This window comes from Brachypodium distachyon, chromosome 1 (genome assembly GCF_000005505.3).
Source record: "Brachypodium distachyon strain Bd21 chromosome 1, Brachypodium_distachyon_v3.0, whole genome shotgun sequence".
Taxonomy (NCBI): Eukaryota; Viridiplantae; Streptophyta; class Magnoliopsida; order Poales; family Poaceae; genus Brachypodium; species Brachypodium distachyon.
This window is the reverse complement of record NC_016131.3, coordinates 24,985,576-25,005,822: the sequence shown is the minus strand read 5'-3', so window position 1 is coordinate 25,005,822 and position 20,247 is coordinate 24,985,576. Positions and strand designations below refer to the sequence as shown.

At 46.6% G+C, this 20,247-nt stretch overlaps 2 long non-coding RNA genes and 1 pseudogene across 2 annotated transcripts; 1 reads left to right on the top strand and 2 right to left on the bottom strand.

The window, feature by feature from the left end:
- The first annotated feature begins 7,233 nt into the window (after nucleotides 1–7,233).
- Nucleotides 7,234–9,714, top strand: LOC106866633. The gene is made up of 4 exons (XR_001407578.2): nucleotides 7,234–7,244; nucleotides 8,813–8,948; nucleotides 9,105–9,302; nucleotides 9,572–9,714. It is a non-coding gene; the product is annotated as an uncharacterized LOC106866633 (long non-coding RNA).
- Nucleotides 9,315–15,310, bottom strand: LOC100840071 (annotated as a pseudogene).
- Nucleotides 15,311–18,125: 2,815 nt separating this feature from the next.
- On the bottom strand, nucleotides 18,126–19,182 carry LOC106865790. The gene is made up of 2 exons (XR_001405121.2): nucleotides 18,608–19,182; nucleotides 18,126–18,543 (listed from the first exon to the last, which is right to left on the bottom strand). It is a non-coding gene; the product is annotated as an uncharacterized LOC106865790 (long non-coding RNA).
- Nucleotides 19,183–20,247: the final 1,065 nt, after the last annotated feature.

The following is a 20,247-nucleotide window of genomic DNA, read 5'->3' as shown; positions in this document are numbered from 1 at the left end:
TTAAAGAGGATTGAAATATATAGCATCTGCAGCTACGAAGCATAAGGCTAGTAACTAATTTGAACCATTTTTAAACGAGACTGACCAGACTATATATGAGCTGTTCGAGTCGTCATACCAAAATGATTTATGCAGGCGTAGACCTCGATCACAGGCTTAATCTACGCTAGCTAGCTTTGCTGGCCCATTGGTCGAGACCATAAAATTAATCAATCCTAGGGCGGGTACGTACGTACTGCATGCCACAGTCCAACAATACAAAACTTATTAGGTTTCCGGCCGATCCTATTGGATAAAAAAATTACTTTACTGATATGCGACTAATGACTAATGTGATCAAAATTATAACCATAAGGCCGACCCATATTATGTCTGTTTTGGACTCTTTTTAGTCCTTTGTCTTGGTCTGCCAGTGCCCCCGACTATTTGATCCGCTTTATTAGGCACGAACATGTGGGGGGGGGAGCAAAAAAAGGACCAGCGCAGTGCAAATGATGATGTCCGTCCCGACTCATTTCCAACCCAAATTTGAGATGGAAATGGGTCACGGGGACCAAAAAACGGACCTCTGTGTCCGAATTTTGGCAAATGGATGGGTTCCCCGCTGGAGTTGCCCTAAGTGAGTATTCTTTTAAATAATAATACAATGATGTCAATTTCATGTTATATAAAAATTATATATTAATATATAGAGTAATCATTGATAGAGAAAAGCTAATATTGTTAGTTGGATGGAGGTAGACTGATTAAACTCATTATACGATCGATGTGCACCGGCTGGCCAGTCCTAATATTCCATGTCAAACTCGAGGTCAACTAGCTAGCTAGCGCGCTATATGTGCATCGGTTTGTAGAAATCCAGCTGCCAGCAAATGCTACCTGTAGATCTTAGATCTTACTACAGGTACTCCTATATACTCCATCCGATTCTAAGAATAGGTACATTCATATTTGAGCAAATTTGAGTCAAGAATTTAGAATCAGAAGGAGTATATTTTACAGGTTCACGTAACATGGGCATGTGTAAGCTGATTTTCGTAACCACTCTCTGGTCACGTTACTGCAAACTTGAAAGGGCTATGCAAATTGCTTTGATCAATATATTAATACTACTAGTACTTTTTTTTCCGTTTCTTTATATATTTGGATTTGTAAGTCAAGCCTAATTAACCATCGAATAATTAACCATGTGTATTTTTTAGGCAATAGTTTTATTAAGGGCGAGAATTCACTTCCTCCACTTGGACTGGAGAGGCCACCGGAGTCCCCGACTCTAGTTGAAGGGCTTCCGAGACCCCTTCAATCGATTTGTGGGGCTCTCCGGTTGACCGGAGGGTTTGATGATGACTCTCCCGTTTCAAAATGCTCCAACAATGAGTCTCATGGAGACTTCGATTCTGGCTTACGATGTACGCTGGCGAAAACGCAAGTCGAACGGGAAGTAGCATTTTCAACGACCGGGAGTGGGAAGAACTCACGTTCTCCGTGCAACCACTCTTGGAGCAATTTTTTTTTTTTTTGAGAGGCACTCTTGGAGCAATTTGCATAGCCCACTATCTCCTGTGCTACTCTTGGAAATAACAAAACACTAGCCAAGAAGGGCCCTGATTTGGGCCCAATTCAATCCAGCCTGACACTTGCCAACTCTCGTGCAGCAATTAGCAAAGAAAGAGAACGCAGTACGCATGATCCTTCCAACAATAACGTAAACTCCTTTCTCTACTAAAGTTGCTGAATCAAATCAAAAGAAGTTCCAAGATTACTCTTGGTTGGCTGCCACCAAGGCATGCACTTGGTTTTACTTGGATGCATGTTATACAAGTAAAGCACACCAACAATATTTGTCTCCACATCCAAGCTCTTCTGCCTCCTTTTCCGAAAAGCTTCAAACTGAAAATGCAACCAGACAAAATCACATTGTCTCATGCTTGCACGCAAAGTGTGATCACTATTTGGTAGCAAAAATATGTATGCTACTCATAAAAAGTTATTAATTTCATCGTCCCTGTTTTTCCCCCAATGCCACTCTTCTTTTTAAGGCTCTAAGTATCTAGCCAGGAAGGCAACTCACTCAACACAAGGCAAAAATCTTACCTAGAAACCAGCTAGCTAGAGAGATGTCGCTCCTATCACCACCAGCACCATTGCCATTGCTGGTGCCACCACCAGGCTCCGACATTGGATCGGCACAGTATGACGGTTTTTTCAGGCTGCTGATCATGCTTCTGATCGTCATCGCGCTCACCACGACCGCATTCGTGGCCTTAGCGCACATAGCCTGCGTCAACTGCTGCCGCCCCTCATGCTTTGCCGGGGCTGGAAATGGTATGAGATATCTCGTGGCCAAGTGCTGTGGCATATCCATTGGTGAGGGCACCACTGAAGCCGTCTATCCTATGAGGAAGGACGAAGGGATCGATGTCGAAGTTGGAGGAGCCACAGCCACCGTTGGTTGATCGATGAGGAAGTGGGTGTTCTAATAATCCATCAATATATGATGTACTTTTCTAGATGTTTCTTGGAGTCCGGGTTTATGCTGTTTGATGTCTTGAAAAGTGCGTGCTGGTTGGATGTATGAATAAGTTGATGATGGTCGATCAAAGGATTTTCAATAACGGGCATATCCATATCTGATCTAGTTGATGTGTGCATATGTATGAATCTTTCTCTTGTTTATAGGTTTAGGTATTTTCTTGAATTGCGATCGTTGTAGGGTTCATACCAGCATGGTTTTAGATCTTTCGCACCGTACTACTATGTGTGGCGTGCGCCATCTAAGAAATTAAGGCTTGAACGGCTAAATAAGCACGGGATATTTGAACCATCCACGCACGGAAGGCTAAATAAATGCGGGAACGATGTTTGGACCGTCCATGCACAGAACGGCTAAATAAACTCGGGAAGGGAGTTTGAAATTCATGCCCTCACATTTATGACATTTCCTCCCTCAAGGAATGTTGATTTAGCGCTCCAATTATTTTACATCTTGTACTCATCATTTGGTTTCCTTGTATATTCTGTCAGTACATACTATATAATATATGATACATACAAGGCCTGTTCATTTTCTTCCATATATCCTTGTATATTCTGTCAGTACTTACAGTGCAATTAAATATATTTATTTATGCAATTGCAGGCACTCCAATCTAAATACTCCGTACGTTTATTTATTTTTCTGTTTTCAATTACTTGCTCGCTGTCATCAAGCTTTTTTTTAGGGGGACTCGTTGTCATCTTTTTTTTAGAGCAATGATCTGGCTTTATTGATTCAAGAGACAAAGTACAAAAGATCGATACACGAACGAACACAGATAACAAATATACTCAACAAAAATAAAAGCTTCATTGTAGAACTTCGAAGTAAACTTCTCTTGATTCATCCTTCGCATTTTGATGCTTCTCCATGTATTCGTTGATAAAATTGCAGAATATCATACTTGCACAAGCTGAACTAACCTCAGAGGTTTTGAAAAGCCGCATGAGTCGCCCACCTCAAAAGGTGAGAACTTAGGATCATTGAACACACGATGGCCGGGGTCATACCCCTTGCAAGACAAGCTGTATAACTGCTTCTCCGTCGATGAATCAATGAGAAAAAAGACCAAAAACACGAAAAGTCATGCCATGAGAACCACCAACTCTCCACGGCATAGGTTGCAACGCCTACACCAGAACGATGAAGGAGTCAGGACACCAATCTTTTAGATGACGACGTCTCCATCATCAAGACGCCACCGAGAAGCACACAAAAACCTAACAAAAAAGAGATAGCAAAACTTGATGCAAGACGTTGATCCGTGGTTCCCCTCGTCTCTTAAGGCTAGATCGGCCGTGATCAGCCATGAGAGACGAGGGGGACTGTTGGAGATTGAAGCTTCCTCGAAGACGACGGCGGCGGAGGCTAGGGTTTTCTTTCTAGGTAATACACAAACTGGCCTACATGTTATCAGTTTGTCTAGTTTGTCTAGGGGCAGAGGAGTTTTGGTTGCGGGCTGGACAAACAAAAATCACGGCTCATTTCTCGGCCCAATCCAATCCAGCTGGTAGCGTCCAGGGAGTCGGGGACCAAGGCCACCTGAAACTTGCAAACTCTTGTGTAGCAATTAGCAAAGATGAGAGAAGGCATTACACATGAGACTTGGAAACAGTAACATAAACCCCTTTCTCTGCTAAAGTTGCTGAATCGAAACCAAAGAAATATGAGACATGGAAACAGTAACGTAACCCAAGTGCGGGCTGGCCTTGGTGGCGGACGGCGAGGTTCATGGGAAAAAGGTCTTGGCTGCTATCTAGTGCGGCCGTGGTGCTTTCTCCCCTCGTGCGAGGGAGGCTTCGACGTGCAGGTGGTACAGTTGTGGCAGTGGATGCCGGGATGGCGGTCCTAGGTTGGTCGGGGTTGTCGGGCAGCAGATCTGGCGGCTTGGCTGCGGTTCTTGCCTGGGCATACGACTTTCGGATGTCGAGGCGGCGGCCTCGGAAGGGGGTGAAGGTGGTTTGCTGCGATGGGCGTGGCTAGGTTCTGGAAGCCGGGGCGGTGGCCTCGGACCCAGGTCGTCGGTTGAGTGGATGCGAGGGGAAATGCTAGGCTCTTGAGGCGCGCCACACTTCCACCTTTGTCTGGGCGGCCCAAACCTACTCTTCTCCTAGCGGATTTGGCTTCTCTCCCCGCTGGAGGGCGGCGATGTGTGCGGTGTGGAGGTGTGGTGCTCTGTCGAAGCTTCATCCGTGCTCCTTCGGAGCCTGTCGAGGTCTTTTGCCCCTCTCTGGTGGGTCATGCCGGATTTGGCTTGCTTAGTGGAGGGTGCGATGCGATTTGCGACACGGCGGGGGTTCTTTGCTAAAGTTGCTGAATCGAAACAAAAGAAGTTGGAAGATAACTCTTGGTTAGCTGTCACCAAGGCAGGCACACACTTGGGTTTTATTTGGATGCATGTATATATGTACATGTTGCCGGTACTACCAGTAATAAAAAGCAGACCAACAATATTTGTCTCCACACCAAGCTCTTCTGACTCCTTTTCCAAAAAGCTTCGAACTGAAAATGCATCTAGACAAACCACATTGCTTCATGCGTGCACGTACATAAAATCTGACCACTACCACCGTTCATTGATGAATCCAGGAAATATTCGTCACAAATTAAAGATACATACATTTGCTAGCCTCTATAACAAGTTGATTTCCTTTTTCCTTTTTTGCCCCCGATGGCTTCTTTTTAAGGATAAGTAGCCCCGGAGCCAAGTCTCAACACAACACAAGGCAAATTATCATCTGGAAACTAGCTATCTAAAAAGATGTCACTCTTATCACCACCACCACCGCCGAGCTCCGGTGTTGGATCGGCTCAGGACGATTCTCGCGGGCAGCTGTACAAGGTTCTGATCTACATCGCATTTATCGCGACTGCACCCGTGTCCTTCGTACGCCGTGCGTGCGTTAACTGCTGGTGCCCCTGCAGCTTTGCCAGTGTTGGAAATGGTATGAGATTTCTCGTGGAGAAATTATGTGGCATATCCGTTGGTGAGAGCACCACTGATGCTTTCTATCCTATGACGTGGGATGATTTAATTAATACCGAGGATGGAGGAGTCGGAGCCACTGTTGGTTGATCGACGACGAAGGAGGTGTTAACATAGAATATGTTCTACTTTTTAGGTAGAATATGTTCTACTTTTTAGGTAGAATATGCAATTTTTTAACATACTCTATTGTATATACAAATATGAAGATATTTCTAAAACATAGCAAAAACTACGTGCCAACTTGCAATTTGTTCATGTAGTTCACTTTGAAGTATCTTATAAATAGTATCTGAATTTATTATAAATGATAAAGTAGAATATATTCTATCATATGGTAGAATATTCAACATGGGAGTAACTACACCCGAGAGTACTTTGTAATTACAAAGTGTATATATATATATATATATATATATATATATATATATATATATATATATATATATATATATATATATATATATATAGGGAAATTACAAAGTGTGTGTGTGTGTGGGTGCGCGTGCGTGCGTGCGCGCGCGTGTGTGTATATATATAGTGTTTATGCTATTTGATGTCTTGAAAAGTAATTTCCCGGTTCGATGTATGGATAAGTTGATGTTGGTGGATCAAAGGATTTTGAATAACAGGCATCCATGTCTGATCTGGTTGATGTGTGCATATGAATCTTTCTGTTGTTTAGGTTTTGGTGTTTTCTTGAATTGCGACGATGTAGGGTTTTATGTCAGCATAGTTTTAAATAATCTTTCGCGGCTAAGAAAGACTTGAACGGCTAAATAAACACGGGAATGGAGTTTGAACAGTCATCCACGGAACAGCTAAATAAATGCGCGGGAAGGGAGAGTTTGAACCATCCCATGCACGGAACGGCTAAATAAACGTGGGAAGAGAGCTTGAAATCCATGCCCTCACAATTATGACATTTTCCTCAAGGAATGTTGATTTAGCGCACACAATTATGACATTTTGTACTCACCATTTGGTTTCCCTTCTATATTCTGTCAGTATATACTACTATAACATAACGTTGCAATAAAATGGCTGTCTGCATCGCTTCGATGCAGAGGCCTGCGTGCTCCCCCTTTTCAAGAAAAAACAAGACCTCTTCATTTTCTTCCATATATACCTAGCTGTACAGTGCAATTAAATACATTTATTTCTGCAATTGCAAACACTCCAATTTCTTGCTAGGAGTACTTGCCGGATATCTTCTGCTCATCATACTTGAAAAGAAGAGCCCACTTGATGCATTTTCAGATGCACCTTCCTGATCAAAGTCTGAAGGCAGTCAAGAACAGGAGGAGCTTGATGCAGGTTCGTGCTTGATTCGGCCTAAGAATAATGAGTAAATTACAGAAAACCACCGCATTAATGAATAGGGTTTCACATAAATAGCGGTTTACGTTTTAGTTGCTAAAAACCACCGGATTTATTTAACCCGTCGCTCGCTAGCGTCTAAGCCCGTTTCTGACCGATGGGGTCCACCGGTCAGGCCAACGGGGCGTCCAGCGTGGCAATTAACTGGACAGATCACCGTATTTCTGATTTTTCTCTCTCTGCCGAAGCTCTTCTCCTTTCTGCTTCCTCTCCTTCCCCATCGAATCTCCTCGCCGCCTTGGCCGCTCCAGCAGCCCCGCCGCGCGCGCTGCGCTCGCGTGTTGCCCCCGCGCGTCCGCCGCTCCGGCAGCCCCGCCTCTCCAAGCCCCACCGTGTGCTCTTGTGGGAGGGCGCCGCTCCTCCGTCGCTCGCGCCGCTGGCCCCCACTGCTTGCCTCTATTCTTCAAATGTCGACGCGACCACCGGAGTTGGGGAAGATGGCGCGGCAACCGGCGAATCCGCGCGAGGCGCGGTGATTCCTTGAGCCACGAGCAGAACCGCGACGAGGATAACTTCTTCGGAGTGGTGACGGCGACCGAGATATGGTGGAGGAGGCTAGCCACGACGAGGTCGTGCCAGCGGCGATGGTTTCCGTGGCTGGGTCGATGCAGGGCGCGGGAGAGGAGGATGAGGGCACCAGAGGGCTCGGGGAGGCGACGCGGTGCTTCATCCGCAAGCGGTGGGGTCGGAGGAGCTCCGAGGCGGCGGCGTGAGTGCGGGCGGCGCTTCCGCCGGACTTGGAGAAGAAGCGGGGACATGGCGGCTCAGGGTGCGAGGCGGGTTGAGGACGTGGGGTTGCGTGTCCGCGAGGTCGAGGGGAGGCGCCGCGGTGCCTTAGGTGGGGAGAGCAGGGACGGGGCGGCCTTGGACGAGCTCGCCGGAGAGCAGAGCAGTGGGTGGCCCGGGCTGCAAAGGAAAGCGCCGCTGGATCCGCGGTTCTACGAGGCAGCGGCGCGGGCGCTTGCCGGAAGCAGAGAAGGCGACAGCTTCGTGGGCCTGCAGAGAGGCTGCTCGCACGGGCCGCATTACATCAGTCCACCGGCATTGACGGCGCTAATGAGCCAGCCAGTGAATAATGCCAGCGATGGCAATTCTGCCTCGGGCGCGCTACGGCTTCAGTGCGAAGGCGCTCGGGTGGCTCTGGCGTCGAGGTGAGGGCTCCTGCTGATTTGGAGCGAATCCTATGGCAAATCACTAGCGCATTCCCCACAAGGTAATGCGAGTTCTGGCCATCAACATTGATCTGCTAGCTTCTGTTGTGATTGATCGATTCACTAGATTCATGGATGGCTGCAGTTCGCATCTACTCGAAGTCTGGACTCTGGAACACGCTCGAATCGACTAGGCTCCGGCCTTAACCACCGGCGCTTCTGCTCGCTAGTGCCTTCCCGGTGGCCCGACTCGTCGGCCCCGGATGGCGGCTTGGATGGAGGCGCCGACGAGATCTTGCGCTGCTGCTTCCCGTGAACGCCGTGGTGGTGGTGGTGTGGGTCCTGAGGCTCTTGTGCAACACCGCCGGCAAGGGGAAGCAACAGAACGGACTTACTGCAGCAGGGCGCGCGTGCGGAGGCGCTGGACGATGGCAGCAGTTTGCCCGAGACGAGAGAGCGAGACCGGACGGGAGAGATGACTCGGTCGAGTCAAATGGCCACGCTGGACTCCATGCTGGCCCTGCAGTGGGCCTCATGAGTCAGGTTTAGACGCTAGCAAGCAAGGGGTTAACTAAATCCAGTGACTTTTAGCAGCTAAACCGTAAACGGGTAGCTACGTGAAATCTTAGTTCCTAACGTGGTGGTTTTTTTTTAATTTACTTTGAAGAAGCACGTGGACTTGATCTGCTTTCTTTGCTGTGTCAGCCTTGATGGGCTGTATCTGTATGTAGTTGAGTTCCTTGGCCCAGCCCAGTCCAGCCGAATGATTCTCGTCAGAAAAAAAAAAATCCCAAGCCAAATACTCATCGATCTAGCAAGCGAGCGGCCTTCTTCCCCGACCCCGACCAGCTCTCTCGCGCCCGACCTCGCTCCACACCGTCAGGTCATCCATCAGGTGAGTCTCCACGTTTCCTTTTTTTCTGTTCGCCGGGAGATAGCGCGCGAGAAGTGTCTTGGGGCTAAGATAAGAGGGAATCGAGAGAGTGCGCGAGGGAATAAATTCATTGGAGAATGAGAGGGTACTCACTTTGAAATCTGTTTCTTGCTATAGCAGCAACGAACGCATGCATTATCTAAATCTGAAGATTGCCAAGAGAAAAACAACGGGGAAAGATTTAAGGCGCTTCGTTGCTCCCTGCCCGCAACCTGTTCGGCGTTTTGCCTCCAAGGACCCGGAGGAGAAGAAGGCCAAGATGAAGGAGCTGCTGACCAAGTATGAGCCGCGGAGAAAGATGTCTATCTAAAGGTGGTAAGTGGTAACTCCAGCGAACTCATTTGTGCTAGTACACCTTTACATAACAGGCTCCATCGTTGCCATCAGCACGTCCTCCATTAACTAGAGATCACAATTTAGGTGAGCACCAATCGAACTTCCCCCATAGGAGATTACTTATAAGACGACAATAAACTCTTTACACAAACCTTACCACCTCAATGCAACTGATCAGGGATTGCAAACACCGCATTAATGACCCTTCAGGACGAATATACGTTGTGCTTACTCTTGCTTCACAACAGGCTTATTTTCGTTTGGGTGCTCCTCAAGCTGGAGATCAAGTTGTTGCTTAAGCGTTCCGGCATTGGAACCATTAACAAGCAAGATTTGCTTCAGTTCTCTTAGATTGTCCAGGCCAGAATACTGATATGGCGGCGACCCACTGCAGCAGTCAACCTTGAGCAGCTCAAGCTTTTCCATTGTTTTTGATCCAAAAGTCACATGTAAGCTGCTGGAGCTGCAACTGCAAGCAATCTGCAGGACCTTGACCTGTTGATAAGAAACTAGCTCACGTCCCTCCATCATGACATGAAAAAGGATCTCGCCATCTTGAAGCTGCTTGACACGAAGAATGCATAATTGTGGTAGCTCGCCAAGCAACTTGATGTCATTTTGATTCAAAGTGGCCATCTCCAAGTCCAACTTTGTGAGCTTGCTATACTCGTTGCTATGTATAATTCGACTCCAGTTGTTGTTACTCCACTCTGGCAACTTGTCTTTGAGCCCATACAGTTTAAGGCTCCGCAGTTTCTCCCAAGGCAAGGAGATGTCATCCAAGCAACCTTGATCACCCTCGTCGAGCCACACGGACAAGGATTCTAAATGGCCATAAGCCTTGATTGCAGAGGCGAACGCAGTCTTGTTCTTCATATTGATGCCATACACCCCGAGCTTGCGCAATTGAGTGAGCTTCTCGAGCTCTCTCAGGATGGCCTCGCCCCTGGAAACAGAGACATTGACAACACAAAGTGTGTGCAATCCCGTCAAGCTCCCAATCCGTCCAGGCACCACAACACCAACTTGACGACGGCGTTTACGGCACTTGGTGACCAACCAGTTGAATGAAACGGGAAGCGCTGATGCTGGGACGTTGTCGATGGTGGCGCCGGCACGAATGTACTGCATCTTCTGTAACTTGATGATGCTTGCTGGTAGAGTGGCGATGGAGGTGTCCCTCACATCCAGAGTCTGCAGCTGCCTCAGATCACCTAATGAACTTGGCAGTCGGCAGATCTCTCTGTGTCCTCGTAGCGAGAGGAACTTGAGGCGACACAGAAGTCTCACCATCTTCTCGACATCGGCATCATTTAAATCTGATGATGCATTCTCCAGATCAAGCACCTGAAGCATCTTCATGCTTGCAGAGATGAAGAATGATTTCCAGTTCCCAAACACTGTAAGGGACCGCAGGCGCGAGAAGTCGATGCTCTTGAACACAATTACGTCTCTGTCCCAGCTCTCCAATATGGCAAGGTGGCGCCCTGTGCGCTGGGTGGTCAGGGCACAGCTACTGTCCAGTTGAAACACAAGATTCTCTTCCATTTGCCGTGACACGATGTACTCGTGCATGAAACCATTCGCCTGACACAAGACCATCCTTGTGTTGTTGCCCAGTGCAGTAGTGGTGGTGGTTATATCTTGTGGTGCCTGCTGGATTATGCTCAGATCAAGCAGGTCGGAGAACTGCTTCTCCCCATTCTCCTCTGCAGATTCTTCATGGTTATCCCTGGAGTAACCCTCAGCGATCCACCGCCTTACAAGTCGCCTCCGCCAGATGATGCGATCACGAGGGAAAATCGACAGGTAGAAGATACATGGTTTGAGTGAATCCGGACAAGTACGGAAGTAGGAATGCATCCAGCCAAATAGAACCTGTAGACTGTCAAACTCCGGCTTGGTCTCAAGATGGTACATAAATCTTTGGTTGACTGAACTTACGCTATCCATAAATTTGGCTGCCAATGATCCAGCTATCTCAACTAGTACTTTGGGAAGTCCACCACACTTTGAAATAATCTCCTCTAGCACCGGAACTCCTGGAACAGATAATGGAGAGGATAATGGTTTCTTCCTAGACACCTGTTATTCAAACAATTGAAGATGAACGTCTGGATGTCAGCTAGCATGGTAAACATATATGGATTGGGCATGTGAGAGTGATATCATTGTATTTTGTCCTGCAAAATACTTATATGTGATATAATCTCTTACTAACTTTGTAAACATATTGCACTGTACAAGATATAATCTCTTACTAGCTCTATATATAAAACAAAATTATAGTCTAAGTTATCCATGGGAGACCGTAAAAAGCCAATTGTACGTTATATTTTGGAACGGAGAGAGTAGTATCTAAAGAGTTCGCATTTAATTAACATGTTTTGTGACCAACTGGGATTTCAACTAAGACTGCACACCATACCATAATTGGACAGATCCTTCAGCACACTAGTGACTTCCAAATCATCAATTCAAAATCACTTATGAAATATGGCATCGCTCAAATCTTGATTGATTGCATAGGGCCATTCGCTCAAATTTTAGAGAACCATGTCCTATAACTTCATGACAGAAAAAATCGAAAACCAAAAAGGGACATTTTCTACACAATTTAAACGGATCTTCAAAGGGGTGATCAATCGACAATCAGCATGCATCTAGGAGTTGATCAACGGATGGTGGAGCATTGGGAGTGTCCTATGGGCAACTCAAAGATGCTACCATTGCTAATTAACTCACGCGCGCAGGCAGCAGAACATACTCCATTTTAGTAGCATAAGCATTCATATGAGGGGGTAAAACGAGAATAAAATGGCTAAAAACGCATAAAAGTAATTCAAAAAACAAGTATTTTGAGATTTCTTTTTGAAGAGACTAATAAAGACACTTAATTCAAAATGGAGGGGAGTATAAAACATGCCCGAGCATATGGATGAAATTAGATACTGCTGAGGAAGCATACCTCCTTCGTGAAGAGATCAGAGGCAGCATCAGCTTGTAGAGGTTTGACATTAAGCACGAGTCCATCCTTACATGCGCAATGTGTGGCGATTCTGGGTTCAGTTGTGACCACAATGATAAAGCTTTTAGAAGCTCTAGATAACAGGGTATCCTTGATCAAGTCCCAGTCTTCTACGCAGCAGAGCTCATCAATAACAATGAGGCACCGATAATTCTCCAGAAGCTGGCGACACTCTTGAATGGGTACATATGTTTCTGAATGAAAATCCAAAAGTAAACTCCGACAGAAGTCCCTTAAATTGAAGGGATATGATACATTCACCCAACTGTACTTCTGAAATCGGCTGCCGAAGTCGGTCAGCATTATGTCGTAATAAAAGTTTCTGACGAGAGCTGATTTTCCAACGCCACGTATCCCATGTACGGACATAACGTCGTGATTGTTTAAACGTGCCTTCGCCAGACATTCACCAAGTGCAGCCATTTCTGACTCGCGTCCGACAAGGGAAAAATTACTCCTCCACTCATCGGCTTCTTTCTTTTCGGAGGAAGGTAGAGGGACTTCTCCACACACTGTTAATTTCTCTTCTTTATCTTCATCGCCTTCAGAAACCTGTAACTGTAATGCGGGCATGCGCGGGATTAGTAGTGATCATAAGTTTTCGTTTTCACAACAACATTATGCGGTAGGACAAACCAGTAGTTCTTGCTACAGAGGCAATTAGGTATACACGAAGTGGACGTCTAAGAGTATGGATTCTCACGCCTTATATGTAGAGTAAAATACATCATTAGTCCATGAACTCAGCAAAAATGAACACTTTAGTCCACAAACTCGGAAAACGCACACTGAAACTCCTAAACTGGAACTACTGTGTCACTTTAGTCGAAAAAATGGTTCGGCGAGGCCTAATCCCACCACGTGGCCGCCACGTCGGCTTCGGCGACCCCTTCACCTGCGTCCTCTTGTCAAAATTGAGCATTGTGGGCTTGATAGCAACCTTAGGCGAGGCGGCGTAGCAACGACATGGTTCTCAGGTCCCTAGGATTCCCGTCTGGGCGCGGCCACCTTGCTCCTCACGAGAGGCTCGCGCATGGTGATTTTGCAAAAAAAATTCTGAGAAAATCGAGTTGCAGCCCGTAGTCTTGGCCGACGCTGACGTGGTGGTCACGTGGCGTATTTAAGCCTTACCGAACCGTTTTTGGACTAAAGTGACACAGTAGTCCCAGTTGAATGGTTTAAGTGTGCGTTTTCCGAGTTCATGGACTAAAGTGTTCATTTTTGCCGAGTTCATGGACTAACAGTGTATTTTACTCTTATATGTATACAGAGAACAAATTATAATTCAAGAAATCAAAACATACAAGTCACACGTCTGGCCCTATGTCCTGGTCACTCGTTACCCAATGGATTCTTAATTGCACCTCTACTCAATGTTGCACTCTGGTTGGCATAGTGGAAACTTAGAGCAACTCTAGCAGATACCAAAAGAGTCCCGATCCGGGAAATAACCGCCAGTTTTCGGTATTTAACAGAAAAAACGATCCGAACAGATACCGAAGATTTGCGGAATCCGTAAAAAAAGTTCGGATCAGCTGAATATCACCCCTCTACTCCTTATATCTCTGGCTTCGCAAACGAACTGAATATCCATACCGAACCAACTAAAAAAGGTTGGCGAGCTGATATAAGGAGTAATTTTTAGTTAAAGGCTTGTCAAAGCAAATGAAATAAGCCCACTACAGTGGGACGGAGAGAGTATAAGTTTAAAGTGGAATTTAGTACATGCTTAATTACCTCCTTGAAGAGGGCAAAAACAGAGTGCTCAGTCGAGAAACGCTCCAGCTCCGTGAGCTGGTAAGTGTGCCCGATGCACAATCTTGCAATCTGGAAGCGCTGCGCGGACACGATGATGGAGCTGCCATTCTTGCTGTCAGGAAAGAATGTCCTGATGGTATCCCACTCCAGCATGTGTGATATGCCTTCTAGGACGACGAGGAACCTGTTGTGCGCGACCAGCTTCTCGAACTCCTTGATGATGAGATCTCCATCTCCTTTCATCTTGTTTAGCACGTGTACACCAGCAATGGTTGCTTGCTGGCAAGGTGAGTTTGCGTAGAACTGAGCCATCAAGCAGGGGATGAAGTCGTGGGGATTGAAAGGATGCATGATCTTCACCCAGGCTCCTTGATGGCTTGTTGGCATTGTAGGCCTTCCTTGTGATGGATGTTGCCCCATCATTATCGCCATCAGCTGTCTCCCACACCGAGATAACTTGAAGGAATCGATCGTCGGTCCCTTTCGAATTCTTGGTGAGGATCAACCCGGTGAGATCCTCTAGGCATTGCTGCCTTTTGGCGGCATCTCTTGTCATGGTGAGCATGCTGTGTCTGGCTCTGGCTGATCTGGCAGTGGCCGTGCTGCTGGACGCTGGTTGTTGCTGCAGTAGGACGAGCTTGGGATCAGAGTCGGTGATGTGGTTGTAGCGCAGGTAGCACTTGGTCAGCTCGTCGGCCCTGTGCCTGAGCTCCTCGATCTCTGCCACCGCCTGGTCCAGTGGCTGCGGCGGCGCCATGACGGCCGGGAGCATCCGGAACCACCAGCTTGGCCTGTTGTCCAGATGGACAACGAACTTGATGCAGTCCTGGAAGTCGTAAGCCATTTCGCGGACCTGCCTTACCCAGGTCCTCACCATCATGTTCCTGATACGCTCTTTATCGGCGCAGGCGAGGAAGGAGTGGATCATTTGGAGCTCCAACGTGATGAGCACCAGGCCACGCTGCGCTCTCTGCCGCAGCAATGCCTCCTCGTCGATCGCCGTCTGGGCACTGGCCAGCGCACCCTCCACCACCGTCTTGGCCAACCCAACCACCACCTCCGCCATAGCTAGCTCTAGTTTGAGTATAGTGCTAAATTCTTCATTTGTGGTAGAGCTAATTAACCAGATCTAGAGTAGTGTGATGGTGTCAGCCGGTGTGCAATGCAAGGACGACCTGAGATGGCATTCATTCTTAAAGGAAATTACTGGCCTATGAAGCTGCAAGTTGGACATTTCACATTTTCAAGCCACAACTACATGCGCGCATGTGGGATCGACGAGAAAGTCTTCTCCCCCATCGTCATTTTAACTGAACCATGCATTACACGGAACTGCTAATTACAACATCTTATATATCCCAGCTGGATCAAAGGAAAAAAGGTTTTCCAGGCTGTACAACTTGACCTACGGTAGGAATGTTACTGTTAGCAAAGTTGCTTACAATATCGTAGAGATCGGTTCAGTGATCTGGCATTGATCACCTCTCGTCGAGGATATCATTGCCGAGGTGGACTTGTGGTGTCACGCCGGCGCACTTGCCCTAAATCACCTCCCCTCCATGCGCATCCCTCGGATGTCGGCCCTAGCCCCTCCTGTGTATAGGTGTTCTTTTGGTTTTGGTTTTGGTTTTGAACTCTGATTCAATACAACCCTCTCCATCTAACAAAAACATAAGGACGGTTCAGATCACTCCGTACCCCTTCATAAAAAAAGGCATGTTAGACATTAAATAATATTTCTTTTTCTTTTTTCCACCTGGCTCCGAACAACACTAGGTATTTTTGATTTTGTCGGAGACTGCACCGTTGGATCGCCACGAAATTTCACGAGCTTGTATTAGACACAATTCCGCACAATCTCACCACAGGGGTCAGAGAAATATTTCTTGATCCAGTAGGAAACATGCGAACAAGTCGGACGTTTTTGCTGTCCCGCACGGCTGTAGAAATCCAAACAGCGCTCGATGTTTTGCAATTTTCCGGCAATTCCACCATTGGATCGCGAATAAATTTTACATTGTAGTGGTAGACAAAATTCTGCACAATCTCACCAAAGGGATCGGCGAAATCTTTCTTGAGGCAGCGGGGAACATGAAAACAAGTAGGACGTTTGTGCTGTCTCGCAGGGTCGCGAGAAATTCAAACAACACTCTCTGTTTTGAAGGTTTCTGGAGATTCCACCGTTGGATCGCGATGAAATTTTACAATGTCGTAGTAGACAAAATTCCACACAATCGCACTGAAAGGATCGTCAAAATAATGATTGAATCAACGGGAAATATGCGAACAAGTTAGACATTGATGATGTGATGCGCGGCCGTGAGGAATCCGAACAACAGTTGGTGTTTTGGAGTTGCCCGGAGATTTCACCGTTGGATCAAGGCGAAATTTCGCAGCGTCATACTAGACATAATTTCGCACAGTCTCATCGGAGGGATCGTTGAAATAATAATTTAGGCTGCAGATACTTTGCGAGAGAGGAAGGAGGTAGGAGAAAGAAAAAGATTATGCGACAGGAGAGCAAAAGTTAGTAGAAGAAAAAACGTGAAAAGATCATCTTACCCATCTGAGTTTGGGAGGGGGTGTATTGAATTAGGCATATTTGGTTTTTTGTTTTGCTTCTTTTCTTTTGCTCCCCTCCCTCAACCTCTTGGGTTTCTTTACATTCCTATTTGTAATTGCGTTCTTTCCGATGTCTTATTAATGGAAATGACACGCCGTTTAGCCTGTTCGAGAAGGAAGGAAAAAAACGCCAATTACTCTATGCGCCTTAGATATGTCGAAAATAAACGCCAAATGAAAGTCTTTATTGATTAATCATGGAAATAAGCGAGACAAAATAACTTCCAAAAAAAAAGCGAGACAAGCTAGTCAATGCATGTGCCTCTGCTAACGAGCATGTGATGCTGCGCTGGACATTGAATCTTTAAATAGGGGATCAAAATATATAGCATCAGCTACGAAACATCAAGGCTAGTTGAACCGTTTTGACTATGAGAGCTGTTCGATCAGTCGTCCTAATAAAATGATTTATGCAGCTGTAGACCTCGATCACAGGCGTAATCTGCGCTAGCTTGGCCCGTTCGTCGAGACCATAAAATTAATCAATCCTAGAGCAGCTACTGCCTCCGTACAAACTATACGAAACTTAATTAATATGTGACTAATTTGAGATCAAAATTATAACCATAAGTGAGTATAGTTTTAAATAAGAATACAAATGATGTCAAATTCATGTTGTATAATTATATACTATTAATATATAAGTAATATATTCTTGATAAAGAAAAGCTAATGTATATGCAAGCTTAATATTGTTGGTTGGATGGAGGTAGTACTCTTTCGGACCATAAAAATGTCACTCCCTTGGTACAAAATTTGTACTAACTTTGTACAAAATGGGTAACATTATTTTTTTATGAATCGAAAGGATTACTGATTAAACTCATTATACGATCGATGTGCACTGGCTGGCCAGCCCTAATATTCCATGCCAGACTCGAGGTCAACTAGCTAGCGCGCTATCTGTGCCTCGGTTGTAGAAATCCAGCTGCCAGCAAATGCTACCTGTAGATCTTAGATCTTTAGGTATATTTTACGGGTTCAAGTAACATGGGCATGTGTAAGCTGATTTCGTAACAACTCTCTGGTCACGTACTGCAAACTTGAAAGGGCTATGCAAATTGCTTTCATCAATATATTAATACTCTCCCTCAAAAAAATATATTAATACTAGTAGTACTTTTTCTGTTTCTTTATAAGTTTATATGTTTGGATTTGTAAGTTAAGTCTAATTAAGCATCGAATAATTAACCATGTGTATTTTTTACGCAAATAATTTTACGTTTTTGCTAATTCTTAGGCGATTGAGAAATAATCATTTCTTAGTTGAGGATAACAACTTTTTGATTAGATTCGTGTAAGATTAATGTATGTTTGATGGATCAGAAAATTTTCATTGGATAGTTACGATTGTTGACTGAAAAATTACTATTTCTTAGACAGACACTCACATAATTTTATTAGCGGCCAGAACTCACTTCCTCCGTTTGGAGTGGGGAAGCCACCGAAGTCCCCAACTCTAGTTGAGACCCCTTTGATCGATCTGTGGGGCTCTCGGGTTGACCAGATCGCAGATTCTACTCTTGAAAACACCAGTACAGAAATACTCATTAGTAACGGGTGTAAAACAACAGGCATCTCACCCGCCAGAAATTATCGTTAGTGATGAGTAACTTACTAGTGCCGGGCCTTTACTTGCGCCCGACAGTGATACCATTTTATCAGAATAAAAAAAAACACGGGCGAGCAGCGTGCTGCTGCCAGGACCCAAACCCAAAACAGGGCCAGTGCACTCCACGACTTCATCTCCAGCGGTGCACTCCTCCATGGCAGCGGCGCACTCCTCCATTTCATCTCCATCACGCGTCATACCTGCAGTACAGAGAGAGTGGTGAGAGAGGAAGAGAGGAGAGATTACCAAGAGGGAGATGCCTACGGGATCCGTTGGAACACTCCACGGCGGCCGGGCGGACGGAGGGGCGGGAAGGGGCTCCTCCTCTCCACGGATGGGCTCCTTGTCGATCTGCAGAAAAATGAAAGAAAAATCAGATCAGAGAGTGAGAAAGAGAGAGATATGAGAGAGAGAGAGAGAGTGAGAAAGAGAGAGATATCTTAGAGGAGGGGGGCCGGGATCCGGCGGCTGCAGGTCGGGTCGGCGTGGCGGATCCGGCGGTGGCCTAGGATGGGGACGGCCGACCGGCGGCGGCTGGGTCGGGGTAGGGAGCGGCAGGGGTCGGGGGCCGCCGGGCTCGGGGCAGGGGGCGGCGGGTCCTGGGTCAGGGTAGGGAGCGGCGGCCGGCCGTGTCGGAGCAGGGGGCGGAGGGTCCTGGGTCGGGGTAGGCAGCGGCCGTCAGGTCGCAGGTAGGGAGAGAAGAGATGGGGATGAGGAGAGAAGAGAAGAGAAAGCAAAGAGACAGGGAGAGATCAAGATGGCACCCGCAGGTATGGGCACGGGTAGTGGCTCCTCGTATCCGTATCCGTCTTCCATAACTTGACCCGTTACCCGTATCCATACCCGTCAGGGTAGACGGGTACCCATGGGTAAAAATACCCGTATAGTTTTTTGATCGCATGGTTATAAATAGCATAGCACTATATTTTGACATAAACGATAGCACATTTGCTAAAAACAACAACAATGACGACAACAACATATGGCGCACAAAAAACAGCAGCATACCAGCTAAAAAACAGCAGCATTTGAAGCATACAACACGTATAGTGAGAGGAGAGATCGACAGAAACGGGGAGCATAGGGAGTTAAGGTTTTCGTGGCTAGCGAAGCCCAACTAAGGATTTACTCGAAAAAAACAAGGCTACTAAGTGTACAGAGACTCTAGAGCACCCACTTGTCAACCCATCTTACACGGGTACATGGGTACACGGGTATGGGTACTAACTCCCCATACCCATACCCGTCATACCCGCCGGGTACCACTTTTTTCCCATTTATGTATCCATGGGTAAATATTTTGCCCATACCCCTACCCTAATGGGTATTTACCCGCCGGGTAAACGGGTAATGGGTACCCATTGCCATCTGGAGGGAGAGAAGAGATGGGGATGACGGCGGGGGCCGAGGGAGAGGAGTGGTTGGGAGTTTTTATAGCATCCTCACGACCCTAAAAATGATGGGCCCGCCCAATTAAGGAGTTGGGTCATCAGTGGCGGACACAAATGCAAAGCCCGCCATTGATGTATGTGTTTATGAGATTTGTAGTTTTTCACATGTGGTCATCAATGGCGGGCACACCGCGACCGCCACTGATGAGGGGTCATCAGTGACGGTCCTCACGCGCCCGCCACTGTTGAGGGATCATCAGTGACGGGGTTGACATGCCCGCCACCACTGATAAAGGGTCATCAATGACAGCCCGTCATTAATGACTCATCACATATGCACTGTTTTGTATTACTGAAAAAAAATAAAAAAACACTAGCCCTGCATGGGCCCAATCCAATCCAGCTGCTCGTAGCGGGGACAAGCGCCACCGCCTGACACTTGCAAATTCTCGTGCAGCAATTAGCAAAGAAAGAGAGAAGAAGGCAGTACGCATGATCTATCCGAGGAGTAAC